The sequence below is a fragment of the Lepus europaeus genome, chromosome 17, assembly GCF_033115175.1.
Source record: "Lepus europaeus isolate LE1 chromosome 17, mLepTim1.pri, whole genome shotgun sequence".
Classification (NCBI taxonomy): domain Eukaryota; kingdom Metazoa; phylum Chordata; class Mammalia; order Lagomorpha; family Leporidae; genus Lepus; species Lepus europaeus.
In genome coordinates, this window is record NC_084843.1 from 5,613,598 (window position 1) to 5,630,316 (window position 16,719).

At 42.0% G+C, this 16,719-nt stretch overlaps 1 protein-coding gene across 1 annotated transcript in view; it reads right to left on the reverse strand.

Annotated features, from left to right (window-relative positions):
• The window catches only part of FANK1 (fibronectin type III and ankyrin repeat domains 1), a 121,521-nt gene that overhangs the window by 32,211 nt on the left and 72,591 nt on the right, over nt 1-16,719 (reverse strand). The window lies entirely within an intron of this gene.

The window sequence follows — 16,719 nt, forward strand, 5'->3', positions numbered from 1 at the left end:
CCTCCCCCAAGCTCCCTTCCCGAAGGCCGAAGGCTGCCCTTTCCGCCCAGCGGATCTGTGAGCAGCCTTCAGCGAATGGGCTAAACCAAGCCAAGAGGCAGACACTGTATCCGGCCCAAATATTTATCGCACAGATGACAAAGGGTTAACATCTATCCTTTGTCAACAGCTCTAACCCAGGAGAAAAAAAACTCAACGGCTAATAACCAGGCAGGCAAAAGATGAGCAGTGCAAAGAGCAAAAACAATCACCACTACACACAGAAAGACAGCCCTACTCCCTGTGGGTCCCAGAAATTGCTAACAATGGGATATAACCTCATATCCAGTCAGACTTAAAAGAGATGTCCCAACTATTAGAAGTGACAGTTCAGGGGAAGGATCCTCTCATAACCTGGGTGTGAGGAAGCATGACAGCCTTCTTGGATGCAGTATGGCATCATTTGTCAAAAATTGAAAATGCACATCCCCTTCTCTCCAGCCATCTCACCCCTGCCCTTCCATAGACATTGGAGCACAGTGTACACACAGGGACATAAACACAAAGATGTTGAATACTATGAATTTTTAGAAGTTTACCACAAATCTAAGGAAATTGATCCACTAGTAAGTGAATTGGCAAGTATGTCCACAACACAGAATATCACACAGCCTTTAAAAATGAGTCAGTTCCACACTGGATACTTTGAAAGGATTCCCATAGGTATTTTTCATAGGCAAAAATTCAAGGTGCAGAAAATGTCTTTCTGTGAACGACAACAAGGAAAAGCACCTACCCAGAGGCTTAACACGCAGTTGTCCCGTTTCATGCTCATTGTGTGTCCCCCCCACAAATTAAAGTTTCTGAAGGGTTGGGTCCGTGCTTACCCTTCAAAGCTCCCTCTGGATTCCCAAGTGCCTTGAGGCCTCCTGTGCATCACTGGTTTTCCATATTGAAGAAAAGATCTTCGACTTTTCTTGAGCTGGTGTCCCAAGTAGGTGCCAGCCATGCTCTTAAGACCCCAGGGCCTCCAGTGGTGCAGCATACTGGCCTCACCTGCCCCAGGCCTAACAGGAAGATAACCAAACCTCTACCCAGAAATCCCAGCGACACGCTAGGGAGCAGCCTGCAAGCTCATGTTTCCTAACCTTATTTTCTAAATATTTGTAGAAAGCATGACAAGATTGCACAAACCAGGATTCGAATACATGCTCTGAAACTGAGTCAAAAATACTTACCTCAGGGCCAGTGTTGTGGCACAGTGGGTTAAGCCACTGCTTACAACACCAGAATCCTGTATTAGCTGGTTCAAGTCCTAGCCACTTCATCTCCCATCCAGCTCCCCACTAATGTGCCTGGGATGGCGGCAAATGATGGCCCAAGAACTTGGGGCCTGCCACCCTCATGAGAGACCTGGATGGAATTCCTGGCTCCTGGCTTTAGCCTTTTCCAGCCCTGGCTGTTGTGGCCATCTGGGGAGTGAACCAGCAGATGGAAGATCTCTATCCCTCTCTGCATCTCCCTGCCTCCCTGCCTTTCAAATAACTAAAACAAAAAGAAAAAATTAAAATTAAACTTGCATCAAAGTGTTTTCTGACAAAAACAGGTACAATCTACCTAAATTATATATATATGTATATATGTATATATATATATACATATATATAAAGATTTTATTTATTTATTTGAATGTTAGAGTTACAGACAGTGAGAAGGAGAGACAGAGAGAAAGGTCTTCTGTCTGCTGGTTCACTCCCCACATGATGGCCACAACAGCTGGAGCTGTGCCAATCTGAAGCCAGGGGGTTGCTCCGGTCTCCCACACGGGTGCAGGGGTTCAAGGACTTGGGCCATCTTCTTCTGCTTTCCCAGGCCATAGCAGAGAGCTGAATCGGAAGAGAAGCCGGGACTAGAACCAGCGCCCATATGGGATGCCGGTGCCGCAGGCGGAGGATTAACCTACTGCACCACAGAGCCAGCCCCTACCTAAATTATTTCATACAACAAAATCCTCCACAGCAGCTGGAGAGAGAGGAAGAGAGAGTAGTAGTTCTATCTAAACACACCAACACAGATGAACCTCAAAGTGAGCGAGTGAAAACACAGGTTATAAAAGGACACACTCTGTTATTACACTGTATGGAAATTTTATAGCCAATATCATCCCTGTACAAGATTTATGAAGACACCATGTACTGAAAATAACCACATCAAAAAAGCAAAAACATGAATGTCAAAAAAAAATATTAAAAATCTCAAGGGAAAAAAAAAAAGCCTGACGGGCATAATATGCACCACCTCAAAGCCATGGGGAAAGGACAGGGATTGACGGGGACAGGAAGAGGGTCTTCCCCGGCTATGTAAGGTTTTCAATTCCTTATGGAAAAAATTCAGGACATATGAGGGGTGCTTCAAAAAGCTCATGGAAAAAATGGCTTTGAAAGAAGTTGATTTGGGCGAGCATTGTGGCACAGCGTGTTGAGCTGCTGTTTGTGACACCAGCATCCCATACGAACAACGGTTCAAGTCCCATCTGCTTCACGTCTGATCCAGCTTCCTGCCAGTGCATCTGGGAAGGCAGCAGAAGGTGGCCCAAGTGCCTGGGCTCCTGCACTCATGTGGGAGACCTGGATGGAGTTCTTGGTAACTGGGTTTCCTCTGACTCAGCCTGGCCATTGTGGCCATTTGGGGAGTGAACTAGCAATGCAAGATCGCTCTCTGTCTCTCCCTCTGTCACTCTACCTTTCAAATAAATAAAATTAATCTTTTCCTTAAAAATAAAGTTTATTTTGATGCAAAAAATTTTGAAATTCAGTACAGCTTTTTCATAATACATACCTTTCATGAACTTTTTGAAGTACCTTCATATATATATATGGCAAAACTTAAACATTTTAAATCTATATGGTACATTTGGATAGTGACTATTTACAATAATTTTGATATGTTTGAAGTATTAACTTTTGAAAAATAGCTATAAAAGTATATTATATACATTAGTGCTATAGGGCTCTTGGTTTTCTTAGGGAAACCAACTGCTGCATCCTAACCACAACTTAACAAACGAGGAGGAAGGAACTAACCAGCCAGTGACCTTCCATGTGCGTTGTCTCCACGAATCCCAGCGCTCCCGGCTGGCCAGAGTTGTGAAGACTCAGCCTCGCGTCATGACACCGTGGTTCAGTAGATCCCTCCAAAGCCAAATACTAGGACTAGTGGACTGCTATGGAGGGCCCCAGGGAAATAAGAAGGCAGCTATTTCAATCCCAAAGCTATCTGGCCTAGGGTCCTGCCCAAAGTCAGGATATGCGGGAAATTCCATATTAATATCCAATTTCAAAAGAGACAAGCCAAGTTTATCACCAATTTATCTAAGAAACAAAAATACTCCCAGATACACAAGAGTCTCTCATGCCCAGCCCTCTACTAACTGCGGGTCCCTCCGTGACCTTGGCGCTGGCCAAGGATGGTCACTGCCACAGATCTGGTAACAAGGCCGCTTGCAGCTGAAGCTCAGGATAGTGGGCACTCTCCCTGCCATGATCTCCATCTGGATCTGGTGCAGAGCCTGAAAAAAGTGTGCTGTATGGAACGTTGGTTATTACTGTTTGGTTTTATAAAGGAATGATCTCAATGTCGTGGCGCCATAGCCTGTCAAAGGAGCACCAGGTGCGAGGGAAGCCTCACGGCGTGCACACTAGTGGCGGTATTTGGCTGCCATGGAGCCACACAACCCTGCAGCGGCCTGCCCACCCAGCCTACCTGTGGCTGACACACGGACCACTGTCCACACCCTTGTCACCCTCACTTTGATACAAAGCTGCCAACCCTATGTCACCCTCACTTTGATACAAAGCTGCTAACCCTATGTCACCCTCACTTTGATACAAAGCTGCCAATCTCCATCCAGGCAGGGCTGATTTTTCACCAAAAGCCACTCATGCAAGACAAAATCTGAACTATGAGGACAAACACGAACATCCTCAATGGATACGAGCTACGTATCATTAAGTTTCCAAAAATAGTGGGTGAAACCAAACTTTTTTTGTTTCTTGGCCAAACTAGAAAAAAATTTCAGCTGTCTTTCCACTCTTATAACATTATACCTATATAGTTTCTGTGTTCACTTTGGTGAAAAACTCTGGCATTTTTGTCATAACCTGCTAATCTATTTATTTTAGGATGAGGTCACACAGAAGTGCCTGGCAGAACTAGGATTAAAACACAGACACTTGAGCTCAAAGTCCCTAGATTTTAACCCTGCAACATACTGCCTCCCAAGAGATATATAGATCTGGGGCAAAAATAATCTACGAAGGTCTGTCAAAAGTTTGTAGAAAACAGAATCTAAAAATGAGTATTTTGGTGTAAAAACATCTTGAAGTCCATGCACACGAGAGTTCTTCAAAAACTTCGTGAAGACGGTGTAGCAGTCAAGACGTCAGCTAGGAGCCTGCACCCCATGTTGGTGGGTCTGCTTTTGAGTCTTGGTTCTGTGCGAAATTCCAGCTTCCTGCTAATGTAGACCCTGGGAGCCACCACGACAGCTCAACGAGCTGGGTCCCTGCCACCATGTGGGAGACCTGGATTGCCGTTCCCGCCATCCAGCTTTGGCCTGGCCCAGTCCCAGCTGTTGCAGGCCTCTGGGGAATGACATCATCAGATGGACGGTCCCTCTCTGCCTCTCAGTTTCTCAAAAGATTTAAGTTCATAAAAAATTATGACAAATTTGATTTTAAAAAATATTTGCACCAACATAAACTTCTACTTTAATTCCATGTTACATGAAGTAACTTTATATTTATTAGTTTCTTCTCCAGATTTCCTAAGACCATTCATTTTATTATTTCAGTTTTTATTCTCACTGTAAGAGAAATCAAGAAAGAAATCCCATTCACAATAGCCACAAAAAAAATCAAATATTTAGGAATAAATTTAACCAAAGAAGTGAAAGATCCCTACAATGAAAACTATAAAACATTGATGAAAGATACCAGCAAGGACATACAAAAAAATGGAAAAGATATTCCTTGCTCATGGGTTGGAGGAACCAATAGCAATAAAATGTTTATACTACCTAAAGAAATATATGGATTCAATGCAATTCCTATCAAAATACCAATGACATTCTTTACAGAATCACAAAAAAAAGTCCTAAAATTCATACAGAATCACAAAAGACACAGAATAAGCAGACCACAGGCATCACAATACCCGACTTCAAAGCATAATGCAAAACTACAGTAGTTAAAACAACGTGGTTGGGGTGGAGCCAAAATGGCGGAATAGTGAGGGCATGCACTGATGGTCTGGGAAAAGACAGTTTAATAAAAGTGGAGTTGCTGTAGTCTCAGGGAAAGGCTCGGGGGAAAAATTGCAGAGGAAACTCTTCTGGATCTAGTGGATGTGACACGGAGGACCTATGGGGAGAGCAAGGATGCCCACGACTCGGAAGCCTAGCCGTGGAGTCTGCACACCAGTGCTGGAAGAGAAGGTGAGACAAAAACCTCGGTAACCCGAGACATTGGCAGGGAAATGGCAGAAAGAGCCTAGAGGGAACGAGGCTTGAAGCCACGCTGGGGAAAGTTCACCAGGCTGACTGGAAGAGAGAAAAAAATGAATAAATAAGGGGAACCGGCATGGACATGAGCCACTCTCTCCAATCACCTTACAAAGCTGAGCAAGACAAAGAGCAGGCGCCACTTTGGACATACGTAAAGCAGCGCCTGCCATCAGACAAGCAGAAAAACCTGACTCTGGTGGGGAGAAATAACAGGAGGTTAGGACCTAGTGAAGGTGTGAAGCTAATGAACTGAGACTGTGAAAATCTGAGGGTGGGCAAAAGAACTCAGAGTACACAAACTTGGTAACCTTGACAACCTGGTGAGAGACTGCAGAGAAATTTGAGACCACACTGAGGGCTGCATAGACCCTTTGTGTGGTCCTTGGGGTACAGCAGATGAATACCCATAGTGGCCAGATTTCATACATCAACCACTCTCAATTCCACTCAGCTGTGCGGAATTACTTCCCTTCTGAGTCAAAGGAAAAAAAAAAAAAGAGCAAACGAGAGAGAACAACCTGGGTGAGTCACCTTTGGCACACCCTTAACCCTGAAGAACCAGAGCTCTCTGGCCACACCCATCACAGGCTCTAAGCATTCATCAAAAGCAGACAGTCCACTTAATCTAGAGTCATAGTATAATGAGAAAAACCACTACAGTGAAGAAAACAAAGAGTATCTCCACAATGCCAAGCAACAAACGTAGAAACGAGGAAACAAGTACAAGGAAGGCACTATGATGCCCCCAAATGAACAAGACATCCCAATGCAAGTTTATGAAGATGATGAGATAGAAGTAATCCAAGAAACGGATCTCAAAAAATTTAAAAGAACATTAAGTTCTCAAAAACAAATTCTTGAACTACAGAAATCCTTACGGGACAAGCTAGAAAATCTCACGCACGAAAATGAAATATTAAGGAGGAATCAAAAAGAAATAAAGCAACTAGTAGAACATGAAACTGTGATAGTGAAGAGAAATCATAATGAAATGAAGAATTCAATAGATCAAATGACAAACACATTAGAGAGCCTTAAAAACAGAATGAGTGAAGCAGAAGAGAGAATATCAGACTTAGAAGACAGAGAACAGGAAAGGAAACAGGCAAACCAAAGAAAAGAGGAAATTAGAAATCTAAAAAATATTGTCGGGAATCTACAGGATACTATTAAAAAACCCAACATTCGGGTTCTAAGAGTTCCTGAAGGCATGGAAAAGGAGAAAGGATTAGAAGGCCTTTTTAGTAAAATTCTAGCAGAAAATTTCCCAGGTTTGGAGAAGGACAGAGACATCCTAGTATAGGAAGTTCATAGAACCCCTAGTAACCATGACGAAAAGAGATCCTCACCACAACATGTTGTAATTAAACTCACCACAGTGAAACAAAGAAAAGATTCTAAAATGTGCAACAGAGAAACGTCAGATTACTCTTAGAGGATCTCCAATTAGACTCACAGCTGACTTCTCATCAGAAACCCTACAGGCTAGGAGGGAATGGCGAGATATAGCCCAGGTACTAAGAGAAAAAATGCCAGCCCAGAATATTATATCCTGCAAAGCTCTCGTTTGTGAATGAAGGTGAAATAAAGACTTTTCATAGCAAACAGAAATTGAAAGAATTTGTTGCCACTCATCCAGCCCTGCAAAAAAATGCTTAAAGATGTGTTACATGCAGAAACACAGAAACACAGCCATCAATATGAAAGAAGGTAAAGGAAGGAAACCTACCAGTAAGAGATCATAGGAAGCTCAAAGCACATACTAGAAAATATCTTTGGGAAAACGGCAGGGCAAAGTCACTACTTATCAATAGTCACACTGAACGTGAACGGACTCAACTCTCCAGTTAAAAGGCACAGACTGGCTGAATGGATTAAGGAACAAAACCCATCTATTTGCTGCCTACAAGAAACACATCTTTCCAACAAAGATGCATGCAGACTGAAAGTGAAAGGCTGGAAAAAGATATTCCATGCCAACAAAAACCAGAAAAAAGCAAGTGTAGCCATCTTAATATCAGACAAAATAAACTTTAACACAAAAACTGTTAAGAGAGACAAAGAGGGGCACCATATGAATAAGGGCTCAATTCAACAGGAAGATGTAACTATTATAAATGTATATGCACCTAATTACAGGGCACCAGTTTATTTAAAAGATATGTTAAGGGACTTAAAGGGAGACTTAGATTCCAATACAATAGTACTACAGTGCAGGCATCCCATATGGACGCTGGTTCAAGTCCCAGCTGCTCCACTTCCAATCCAGCTCTCTGCTATGGCCTGGGAAAGCAGAAGATGGCCCAACTGCTTGGGCCCCTGCACCTACGTGGGAGACCCGGAAGAAGCTCCTAGCTTTGGATCTGCACAGATCTGGCCTTTGCAGCCACTGGGGAATGAACCAGTGGATGGAAGACCTTTCTCTCTCTCTGCCTCTCCTTCTCTCTGTGTAACTCTTTCAAATAAATAAATCTTTTTTAAAAAGATGCATCTCAAAGACACAGGGAAACAATAATAGGCCAAACCCAAAATCAGCAGGAGGTGAGAAACAGTAAGGATCAAAAAAGGAATAAATGCAACTAAAAAGCAACTAAAAAAAAAAAAAAGATCAGCAAGAGAAAAAGCTGGCTGGTGTTTTTGAGAAGATAAAACAAAATAGACCAACTTTTAGCCAGATTAACAAAGATCAAAAAAAGAGGAAAAAAAACTCAAATAAAATCAGAGATAAAGAAGCAGACATTACAGTCAGCATCACTGAAATACAAAGGATCATAAGAAACTACTATGAAAAACTATGCTAATAAACTGGAAAAGTGAAGTGGATAAATCTGTGGATATACAAAATCTACCAAGACTAAATCAAGAAGTTATAGACGATCTTAACTCCCTGTGCCACAATGCTGGTCCTGATACAAACAGACCATAACAAGCAATGAAACTGAAGAAGTAATTAAAAGTCTTCCATCAAGGAAATGTCCAGAACTTGACGGCTTTACTATTGAATTCTACAAAACATTTAAAGAGGAACTGACTCAAACACTTCGCAAACTATTCCAAAATACTGAACAGGAGGAAGGAACTCTGCCAAATTCTTTTTATGAGTCCAGCATCACTGATAACAGAACTGAACAAAGACGCAATACAAAAATAAAAGTGCAGGCCTATATCCTTGATGAACACAGATGCAAAGATTCTCAACAAAATACTAGCAAACTGAATCCAAAACCATATCAAAAAGACCATACATCATGATCAAGTGGGATTCAACCCAGAGATGCGAGAGAGCTTCCACACTGACAAATCGGTAACTGTCATAAATCACGTCAACAGAATGAGGAACAAAAACCATATGATCTTCTCAATGCAGAGGAAGCATTTGATAAGACTCAACTCCCTTTCATGATTAAAAAAAAAAAAAAAAAAAACCTCCGCGAATTAGGTATAGAAGGAACATACCTCAACATTATAAAGGCTATCTATGACAAATAAACAGTCCATATCATAGTGAATGGGGAAAAGCTGAAAGCACTTTCCCTCAGATCTGGAACAAGACCAGGATGGCCATTTTAACCATTCTTAGTCAATCTAGTACTGGAAATATTAAGAAAAGCACTTAGGAAGGAGAAAGAAGTAACGGCATCAAAATTGGAAAATAATGCATGTTTACAGATGACAAAATGTCGTAAATGGAAAAACCTAACCACTCCACCAAAAAGCTGTTACAACAGATAAACCAATTCAGTAATGTAGCAGATTACAAAATAAACGTTAAAAAGTAACTTTTTTATGTGTTAATGATGAGCTAAAAGTAATCCCATTCACACAAAATAGCCACAAAAAAATAAGTATTTAGGAATAAATTTAACCAAAGAATTGAAAGATCTCTACATTTAAAATTATAGAAAGAAATCAGCAAAGGACACACAAAAAAATGGAAAGATATTCTTGCTCATGGATAAGAATCAATATCATTAAAATGTGCATAGTGCCTAAAGCAATCTACAGATTCAATGAAAGCCCTATCAAAATACCAATGACAATCTTTACAGAATTAGAAAAAAAATCCTAAAATTCATATGGAATCACAAAAGACCCAGAATAACCAAAGAGATACTAAGCAAAAAAAAAAATCAAACTGGAGGCATCACAACACCTGACTTCAAAGCACACTACAAAGCTACAGTAATTGAAGCAGCATATGGGTCAGCACCTTGGCATAGCAATAAAGCTGCCGCCTGCAGTGCCAGCGTCTCACGTGGGCTCCTGTTCTCTGCTACGGCCTGGGCAGCAGTAGAAGACGGCTCAAGTGCTTTGGGCCCCTGCACCCATGCAGGAGACCCAGAAGAAGCTCCTGGTTCCTGGCTGCGGTCTGGCCCAGTTCCAGCCTTAGTGGCCATTTGAGGAATGAACCAGTGGATGGAAGATCTTTCTCCCTCTGCCTCTCTGTAACTCTGCCTTTCAAATAAATAAATTATAAAAAATAAGCATAGTAGTAACATAAAAACTGACACATAGATCAGTGGAACAGAAGAGAGAGCTCAGAAATTGATCCACATGCAACCAGCTGATTTTTGACAAAAGTGCTCAGACAATACAGTGGAGTAAGGATCATATCTTCAATAAATGGTGCTGGCAAAACTGGATGCATATATGTAGAAGAATAAAATAGATCCACACTTCTCACCATATAAAAAATCAAGATATAGCAAAGACCTAAATTTAAGACCTGAAACTATGAAGTTGCTGGAAGAAAATGTAGTGTAAACACCCCCAAGACATTGGTGTAGGTGACAACTTCTTGGAAAAGGTCTCCAAAGCACAAGCAACAAAAAGCAAAATTAAATAAGTGGGATTATATCAAACTCAAAAGCTTCTGCACAGCAAAGAAAACAAGCAATAGAGTGAAGAGACATCCAACAGAATGGGAAAAATATTTGCAAGCTACCTATCCAAGAAAATTAACATCTAGAATATAACAGCAACTCAAAACAAAAACAAAAAAAATTCATTTAAGAAGTGGGCGAAGGACTTCAATAGACATTCAAGAAATACAAATACATGAAAAAATGTTCAACATCACTAGAAATCAGGGGAATGCGAGTCACATCACTAGGAGACATCACCTCACCTGTGTCAGAATGTCTACAATTGAAACACAGAGAGTAACAAATGCTGGCAAGGATGTGGACAAAGGGGAACACTCATATGCTATTTGTGGAATATAAATTAGTGTAGCCACTGTAGAAAACAGTGTGGAGATTTCTTTAAAAACTAGAGACGGAACTGTTATATGATCCAGCAATGCTACTGCTGGGTATATACCCAAAAGACACGAACACATCATATCAAAGAGATACCTGCACCACATGTTCCTAGCAGCACAGTTCACAATAGCTAAAATATGGAATCAACCAAATTAACCATCATATGATATATACACACAATCATGAAATATTATGGTTATAAAAAATAATGAAATTCTACCATTTGCATCAAAATAGATGCAACTGGAGGGCATTATGCTGAATGAAATAAGTTGGATACAGAAAGACAAATACCATGTGTTCTCCCTTCTAAGTGCAAGCTAATAAAAATAAGTGGGACCTAAAATTTAAAAAGAAAAAAAAGCCGGCGCCGTGGCTCAACAGGCTAATCCTCCGCCTTGCGGCGCCGGCACACCGGGTTCTAGTCCCGGTCGGGGCACCGATCCTGTCCCGGTTGCCCCTCTTCCAGGCCAGCTCTCTGCTGTGGCCAGGGAGTGCAGTGGAGGATGGCCCAAGTCCTTGGGCCCTGCACCCCATGGGAGACCAGGAGAAGCACCTGGCTCCTGCCATCGGAACAGCGCGGTGCGCCGGCCGCAGCGCGCCTACCGCGGCGGCCATTGGAGGGTGAACCAACGGCAAAAGAAGACCTTTCTCTCTGTCTCTCTCTCACTGTCCACTCTGCCTGTCAAAAATAAAAAAAATAAATAAATAAATAAATAAAAAGAAAAAAAAAAAAAGAAATGCCTGTGTGTGCCAGTATTGCTGGAAATAAATTTTTGCCATATTTTGTTTTATGTCTTTGTCAAACCAATGATTAAAAATGTTATACTGCTGTAGTTTTAATGATCTGTGATTTAGAATACACTGTAATTAGGGTAAATGGTCATCTTTCCATTTGATTATTGTTTATAGCCCTTGCCTATATTATTACTGAACTAAGGTCTTTTTACTTTTTGATCTCTTTATTTAGTGGAACATTAAGCCCTTCAAGGTAATGTAGATTAAAAATATTTTATCTCAAAAATTAAAAAAGAATAAAGATGGCAGGACAGGACAGGAAAGGTAGGGAAAAGGAGGAAGAGAGGGAGGGGGAAGAGCAACAGGGAGAAAGGGAATGTCATTCTATTCTTAGAATTGTACCTGTGAGTTACACTGAATCTGTTTTATCTGCATTAATATTACATTTACATGAAAAAAAAGTATCAGAAAAAAAGCTATTACTGGGGCAAGCATTTAGCCTAACGGTTAAAGGTGCCCACATCCTACATCTGAGTGCCTGTGTCTGATTCCTAACTCCTGATTCTAGTGTACTTTAAAAAAAAAAACTATTTATTTTACTTGAAAGTAAGAGTTACACAGAGAGAGGAGGAGAGGGAGAGGGAGAAGAGAGAGAGAGAGGTCTTCCATCAGCTGGTTCACTACCCAACTGGCCACAATGGCTGAAGCTATCTCAATCCAAAGCCAGGAGCTTCTTCCAGGTCTCCCACATGGATGCAGGGGCCCAAAGACTTGGGCTAGCTTCTATTGCTTTCCCAGGCCATAGCAGAGAGCTGGATCAGAAGTGGAGCAGCCAGGACTAGAACTGGTGCCCATATGGGATGCCGGCACTGCAGGTGGCTGCTTTACCCGCTACCCCACAGCACTGGCCCAGATTCTAGTATACTTCTAATGTGGACTCCAGGAGGAAGCTGTGATGGCTCAAGTAATTGGGCCCTGGAATGAATTCCTAGCTCCTGGCTTCAGTCTGACCAGACCCATTCCTGCCGATTTGGGGAGTTAATCACTGGATGGGGAAGCTCATTTGCTTTCTCTTCACCGCCCTCACAAATAAAAAAATATTATAAATGTAATAAATGTCAAAGAAATGTTCTAATACCTTAAGATTCAAAGACAAATTTGTAAAAAAAAAAAAAATAGTTGATCACATTTCAAAAGCAGAGAGAACTGGAGATCACACTGTGTATCAGAGTTAGCAATAACAACCATATCATGAAAAGCAGGCAACAGAGGACAGGCAAAAATGAGTACATTCGCTGTCTACAGAACACTGTACAACAGAACTGTAGTTCCCCTGTCCTTCCAGACAATACGTGAAATTTACTGAGGGCAAATTTCGCCGACAAGGGACATCTGCAGCCTGGCCTCTCACTGCAGATGGCCCATAATGAAGGCGACAGTACGCCCAGGGCGACACTATATAAACACAGAGGTGGCTGTCACCAGGGAGCAATGTCATGACCACATATGTACAGCAACCATAAATCAAAAACATACTCCAAATCAACATGGAGAACACGAGCATTCCTACATTTTAGATTTTGAAAGTATCGAAAAATGCTTGCCATGAATACATATTGGAGAAGGAATTTTCAAATCCAGTATCGAAACAGCCATAGTGCTGACCATTTCTTCATTCACTAGGCAGCTTTAATTCCAAACTGTTCCATTGCTGTCGTAAGATGGGGTCCTTAAAACTGTAACAGATGAGAGGACCGCATGTATAGTTTATTATTTTCCCCCAAAGATAACTAGCAGTACACACAGTCAACAATGTGTTCAAAGTTTCTCACAGACAAAAAAGGGGGAAGTAACACTGGAGGCAATTACATCCTGGAAACACCCAGGGCTGTTTCACAGGTGGCAGGCGCACTCTACTCACACAGTCCTTGACCGCAGCAGTGGCTGTCGGATATCCCAACCCTAGAAATATATCCAAAGAAACCAATTCAGAAAGCAAAATAAATGTAGAAGTTAGCATGTTTTTACATTTTTACTTTTTATCATGAGAACATTTCATGTTCTGGCGTTGTGACTCAGCAGGTCAAACGACCACCTGCAAGGCCGGCATCCGGTATCAGAGCACCGGCTCAAGGCCCAGCTGCTCCATTGCCCATCCAGCTCCCTGCTAATGCACCTGGGAAAGTAGTGGAAGACGGCCAAGTGCTTGGGCTGCTGCCACATACACCGGAGATCTGGATGGAGGCCCAGGCTCCTGGCTTTAGCCTGGCCCAGCCCTAGCTGTTGCAGCCATCTGGGGAGTAAACCAGCAGATGAAGGAATGCTCAGTGTCTCCATCTCTCTAACTCTTTCAAATAAAGTCTTTATTTATAAAAATAACATTTCAAACACACAAAAAAGCAGAAGCATCCCCTGTGCCAATCACCCAGCTCATCAGTTACCGGCATAACCACGGCCAACCTCATTCCATCTATGCTTCCACTAACCTCCAAATTTTCTCCAAACCTGGATTATTTAATAGCTAAATTCCAATGAGACTGCACTTTGTATCAGACATGGGCTCAGTCTCTTTCTATAAGTTATTTAATCTTCACAATAACCTTGTAAAGGGCTGGGACTCCTGCCCGTCTTACAAATGAGATTATAGATACACGGAGATCACAAACTTGCCAGCAGGAAGACGGGTAGCAGCAAAGCCAGAAGCTGAACCCAGGAAATATCACTGCAGAGCCATGTCCTTAAACTCTTTGTGGTGTCTGCTATTTCCCCAGGTCTCAGTGTGCTATACACATGTAAATAACATTAAAAACCAAAGACAATCACTGCAGTGCCATGGATAGAAACAAATACTGCAAGCGATGTCCAAGATACAGAATTTCACATACATAGTCTGGCACATCATTTAAATGCAAGAATAATTTGTCACTAAAAGCTGGGAGGTCTATTTACCAATATAAGTGTGCTTCGTATGCTAAGGGAAGAATATTAAGTTGTATACATATGTGATTGTAGTGATATAAAATATATACATGCTTAGAGACAGAACTGCAATTTAGGAAAAGTAATGGAATTATGACTGATTCTTTGATAAATTTCTCAAAAATGTATTTGTTTTTGAAAGAGTGAGGGGGGGTGGGGGTGGAGGGAGAGAGAGAGAAAACGAGTATCTCTTACCCACGGGTTCATTCTCCAAATGTCCATGACAGCTAGGTCTGGTCCAGGCTAAAGCCAAGAGCCAGGAACTCCATCCCACATGGATGGTAGGGGCCCAAGGACTTGGCCATCTTTTGCTTCTTTCCCAGGCGCATTAAAAGCAAGCAGGATTGGAAGCAGAGTAGCTGGGACTTTAATTAGCACTGTTACATGGGACGTCAGCGTCACAAGAAGCCGCTTAACCTACTGCCCCAGAAGACCAGCCTCTTTTTGGCAAATTTTAACGGTGTTATAGTCTTGAATAAGAAAAAAACAAAATGTAATTGGACATGCTTGACTTATTCTTAAAGGCAAAAAATAAAATAAAATAAAACCAAAAATACAGCAGCGAGGACCAGCTTAGATTCTTCCTTGCTGAGTTTACACATAATGACAGAAGTAAGACTGATAAAAATAAACCAGGAACAAGGCAATGTGGGTGCTTCGTGGCATGACACATTCCAGTTACATTACGGGTAAATGTATTGACATTTTGGGGTCAAGGAGATACACTTTTATCACATTTGCTCCCAAGAAATAAGTTTCTTTACACCCATCTGTTCAGCTCATTTCTGGAACACTTTTGCTGTGTGTGGAGGGCACAGGTGTCACCCAGAAGGCCAAGGGAGAGGGCTAAGAGGTGAGCAGAGAACACCGACACAGAACCATACAAACCAGGGGCACTCAACTAGGAAACAGGAGGCAGGTGCAGAGGGAACCTGCCATGAGGCCGCGACTCATCTGCGGGGGAGGGGCCCTCAAGTGAGGTTTGAGGAATCTGGGCACAAGACTAGCAGAACTTGCAGGCAGAGTCAGCGTCTGTCTAAGGCAGGTGAATAAACTTACAATGTGTCCTTGTATTTTTATCCCCAAGTATCCTTATCCTTTAAAAGGAAACCATATAAAACACAAATTGGTCAAAAGCTGCCTTGCTCCACGTGGCTAGCAAGCTCTTCAAGTACAAAAACCAGGTCAGACTAAAATTCAAAAACAAAAGCTGAATAAAAGATAAATGCCAAACCGCCCGGAATAGACATCAGGAAATACTGCCTCCCCTCCTGGATCCACCATGGATTTTCCTCACCAAGAAAATGAGGATAATTAAGGAAGCCTGCCTGTCTGTCTGCCTCTCACAGTAACTGCAACAGTGAAGTGAGAACTTTGGAAGGCATTCAGGATGTACAGGGTCTTCACCACCAAGCAGCATGAACGTTTTTGGGGACATCACAATGCCCAGCCACTGCACACTCTCTGCTACATGTGAGCCCTGCTTGGGATTCTAGGGGCAGGAAATGTGTTCCCAAAATATTTCTCTCACTTGGTTTTGGCTTCCATTTACCATGGACTTGCTCTAAGTCCAGGACACCTGTTGCAACCACACTAACCTCACAAATACAACCACTAACCTCACAAATACAACCACTAACCTCACAAATACACTGTGTTCTCAACTTTTTCAGCTGAGCAAAGAGGGAGAGAAACCAAGACTCCAAGAGATGAAACAACTTATTCAAGGCTACAAAACTGTTAGTGGGGAGCTAGGGTTTTAACCCAAGGCTACAGCCCAAAGCTTAGCCTCATTCCCCATAGGCTGTTCCCGACACGGAGCATCAAGGCTTCTCCATGGGAATGAACAATAACTCTGTAAAATGACAAAGTCTTTTACAACCAGGTAAGAGAAGTCAAATTTCTCTAAGTATTCTTTTGACACAAAGTACATCCCTGGAGTTTACCATGCTAGGGTACTTTCACAGCAGCAGGAAGAAAATGGTCAAGATAAAAGATTAGCAACATACATTCTTAAACATGGGCTTCTAAAGGATGAGACCAAGCAAGCCAGCAGAAGAGGGACACCAACAAAAGACAAATTGTCGGGGTTCCAAGATGGTGGAATAGCAACAGGAAGGTCTGATTTACGCAGGGTGAAATTACTATCTACAAAAGAAGAGAGTGTACATTCTTAGGATAAAGCTGTGGGAGGGC